Source organism: Mus caroli, unplaced genomic scaffold (assembly GCF_900094665.2).
Source record: "Mus caroli unplaced genomic scaffold, CAROLI_EIJ_v1.1 scaffold_12639_1, whole genome shotgun sequence".
NCBI lineage: Eukaryota > Metazoa > Chordata > Mammalia > Rodentia > Muridae > Mus > Mus caroli.
The window spans coordinates 12,817-17,308 of record NW_018389593.1 but is presented as its reverse complement, the minus strand read 5'-3'; the positions used below and the strand labels follow the sequence as shown (position 1 = coordinate 17,308).

Below are 4,492 nucleotides of genomic sequence, written 5' to 3'. Positions count from 1 at the left end.
CATTCATATCCTTTTGCTCAAGCTGTAGATTACTGGATTTAGTATTTGAGTCCTCACAGTCTAGTTTGGTTTAAAAAGAAGATTTTTTGAAAAGTATAGTCTGTAACTGCAAACTGACATATATAACAAAACATGTCCCATTGAGTAAGGATACCATAAAGATGCAAGAACTACAGGTAGAAGACTTTATAACTTCCCTGTAATTGGTGCAACTTCAAAAGAAAGAAGAAAATTTTAATGTAAGAGATAACATAGCTAAGTTAAGTCTACAAAAATATGGCACCCACAAGATGTACTGAAATGTTATTAACCCATTTATCAGATTGGGCAAGCATGTTGATTTATGCAAGTTCAAAATGTGTAGAATTTTCTCGTTTGTGTAGTAGCATAAGTAACGCCATCCGATTGTGAAGTATTTCAGGTACAGTGTCATAGGAAGGTATAGTTCTTTCTCACTTCAGTAGCACATATACTAAAATTGGAATGATATAAAGAAGGTTAGCATGAGCCTTGTACTGAATGACCTACCAAATAATAAAGTGTTCTGTATTTTTTAATATTCCATGATAAAGTCAATTGTAAATGATATTTTCTATAAACCAAGTAGTATTGGTACAAAAAAATCCTAATTAAGGAGGTTCATGATACCCCCTGAAAAACCAACACTACGAATGTTACTGGAACAAAAATACAAATTAAGGAGATTCCTGAAAAGCCAGGAAATAAATAATCCCAGACTAGTTAAGTCAAAAAAATGAAGGCAAACACATACTCACAGACACAGACACAGACACACACACACACACACACACACACACACACACAGAGAGAGAGAGAGAGAGAGAGAGAGAGAGAGAGAGAGAGAAACATTGGTCATTTATATAAATTACCTCAATATAAATTGAGTGAATTTCTAAGGCATCCAAGAATGATACCCCAACATCAATTGCAGATATTACCTCAAAATAAAGAATCTGAAAAAAAAATACTTGTAGCAAATAAACCTAAGAAGCTGGTATAGCCATTCTAATATCTAACAAAACATACTTCAAACCAAAATTAGTCAAAAGAGAATGGAAAGGAAATTATATACTCATCAAATGTAGAATCTATCAAATACAATTCAAGTTTTAACATGTATACCCCAAATACAAGAACATCCAATTTTGGAAGAGAAACACTACTACAGCGTAAGTCACAATTTGACCCTTATACATGGATAGTGAGAACATTCAATGGACAACTCTAACCAAAGGACAGGACATCTGGACAAAACTAAACACAGAAATTATGAACCAAATGAACCTATAAATGTCTACAGTATATTTAATGCAAATACAAAGGAATGTATCTTCTCTGAGGCTCATGAAATGTTTTCCAAAACTGAACATTTACTCAGATAGAAATCAAGTCTCCACAGAGAGTAGAAAGTTGGCATGATTTCCTGCATCTTTTCATACCACCATCATTTAAAACTGGATATGAAAAACAGAAGCTACAGAAATCTTTACAAACTCTTGGAAACTGAACAACTCTATACTGAATGAAAAATAACTCAATGGAGAAATAATGAAATTAAAGACATTCTAAAATTAAATAAAAATTAATAGAGAGCATATCCAAATTTATGTGACTCAATGAAATTATTTCTAAGTGGAAACTTCATTGCACTAAATGTCTAATAGGCTCAGTCAAAACAAAATTTTCCAGAACAATTTACTTTGTGAGTAAAGATGCAAATAATTTAATAAGATGTGTGCAATCTGAATCCAATAATACATCAAACACATTATCCATAATGACCAAGTAAGCTTTATCCTTAATGTACAAGGACAGTTTAACATACACAAATCACCTATTGTAATCTACCACATGCAAACAAAAAGACAGAAATCCCAGAATTATCTTATTAAATGCAGAAAAGGCCTCTTACAAAATGCAAAATGCATCATGATAAATGTTCTTGGAGACGTACACAAGGGACATACATAAACACATTTAAGACAGTTTAGTGTAAGTTGATAGGCAATACCATGTTATTCCACTAAAATCAGAAAACAGACAAAGATTTCCATTCTCTTTATACTTTTTCCTAATCCTGATAAACACTTTTCTACAAGATATCTGGAAACAAAATTAACAAAAATTAGTAGACCTGCTATCTATAAATGCCAAAGGGAATGAGAAAGAATTCTGGAAAATATTCAAAATCCTCAATCCTCAAATCAATATCTTCAATCCTCAAATAATATAAATTATTTTTCTTAAATCTAACCAAAAGGTGAGGGCTTCTATGATAAAAACTTCAAGCTTTTGTAAAACAAAATTTCTTTAAGGTATCAGAAGACAGAAGTTCTGTTCAACTCACAGATTTACATGATTAGTGTAGTAGACATGGCCACTCTACTGAAAGTAACTCAAAGCAGCCACCATCAAACTCCAAACACAATTCTACATAGATCTTGAAAGGGCAATTTTCAATTTATTATAGAAATACAAAATGTATGGGGATAGCTAAAATAATCCTCTACAAACTTTAGAAAATAAAAAACATGAAAAAAAAAAAACAGAAACAAAACAAACCAACAACCAATCCAAAAACATTCAAACAAATGCTGCAGGTCATGCTCCTCCCAATTTCAAGTTGTATTAAAGCGTTATAGTAATAAAAATCACTTGCTTCTGGCATAAACATAGATATGTTAGCAATGCAATCAAATTGAAGATTCCCACATAAATCCATACACCCATAGCTACCTAAATTTTAATGAAGATTTCAGAAATGACACTGACAAAAATGACGGAATCGTCCACAAATGGGGGTTACCAATCTAGATGCCTGCATGTAGAAGAATGTAAATGGCTCCATACTTATCACCCTGCATGAAACTCAAATTAGATTAAACACTTCAGTGTAAAACCAGATAAACTGAACTTAGTTCAAGTTAAGTGTAGAACAGTCTTCATCTCATTGTCACAGAAGATTTTGTGAACAGAATACCTATAGCAAAGGCACTGTTCAAAATTAATAAATAGTACCATCATTCAGAAAAAGTGACAGCACACAGAATGGAAAAACATGTGTACTAGCTTTTTGTAAGACAGATACTTAATATCCAAAATATTTAACAGCTCAAAAAAATAAACATCAAAAAACACTAATAATCCCATTAAAATGAGGTACATATATAAACAGATTTCTCAATATAGGAAACTCAAGTGTATAAGAAATTCTTAAATGATTCACATCATTATCCTTCAGGGAAATGAAAATCAAAACTACTTTGGGATTCTATCTTGTACCTGTGCTATTAGATATTTCACATTTGTAGACTGTGGGTGCTGGCTCTGCACTCAGTCCCACACACCCAGAGAAAGCATGACTCTCAGGTGGTTTAACATGCCAAAGATCACAGGTGAGGAGGCCACAATCTATGGTCCTACATGAGGTCCCCAGGAATCAAGGAATGCAGGAAATCCCTCCCAGTCAATAGCATGGGTTACTTCCAGTCTGAGCCAGTGCTCTGAGCTGACCTTGGATGCTGGCTCTGCACACAGTCCCACAACACTCAGAGAAAAATGGACTTTCAGGTGTTCTAACAGACCCAGGACCACAGGTGCTATGAAATGCCCAGAGTCACAGAATCACAGGATCTAAGGATCACAGGATCACAAAATGACAGAGGAAGCTCAACTCCCAGGAGATCAGACACAACCAGGAGCACTGGAACTCTAACACCCTCAAGATCATAGCCAAGGCCACAACATTTTTCCTAACACCCAGCATAACTGGGAATCCCATAGGAACCAGGGAAACACAAAACCCTCCCCAGCCAGAACCCAGGTTTCCTTCCATCTTGTACCAATGTCCAGAGCAAACCCTGGACTGTGGCACCCCACCCACAACTGCAACACCCAAAGAAAGCTTGACTCCCAGGAGATCTGACACAACAGTATCTCAGGAGCTTGATCACACCAGTATTTACCAGAGGCAGCTTGACACATAGGAGCTCTGGGCTTCAAGAGTAGGTAGTACTAGAGAAAACCAGATGGCAAGAGGCAAGCAAAGAACATGAGCAACGGAAACCAAGGCTATCTGGCATCATCAAAACCCAGTTTTCCCACCATAGCAAGTCCTGGATACCATCACACCAAAAAAGCAAGATGTAGGATTTAAAATCACATCTTATGATGATGATAGAGGACTTTAAGAAGGACATAAATAACTCCATTAATGAAATACAGAAGAATACAGGTAAGCAGCTAAAAGCCCTTAATGTATAATCACAAAAAATCCCTTAAAGGATTACAGGAAATGACAACCAAACAGGTGAAGGAATTGGACAAAACCATTCAGAATCTAAAAATGGAAATAGAAACAGTAAAGAAATCACAAAGGGAGACAACTCTGGAGATAGAAAACCTAGGAAAGAGATCAAGAGTCATAGATGCAAGCATCACCAAAAGAATACAAGAGATAGAAGAGAGACTT

General features: G+C 35.2%; 1 non-coding gene across 1 annotated transcript; it reads left to right on the top strand.

Moving 5' to 3' along the window:
• The first annotated feature begins 444 nt into the window (after positions 1-444).
• LOC115030299 lies at positions 445-554 on the top strand. Its single transcript, XR_003835885.1, has one exon. It is a non-coding gene; the product is annotated as a U6 spliceosomal RNA (small nuclear RNA).
• The last annotated feature ends 3,938 nt before the right edge of the window (positions 555-4,492 follow it).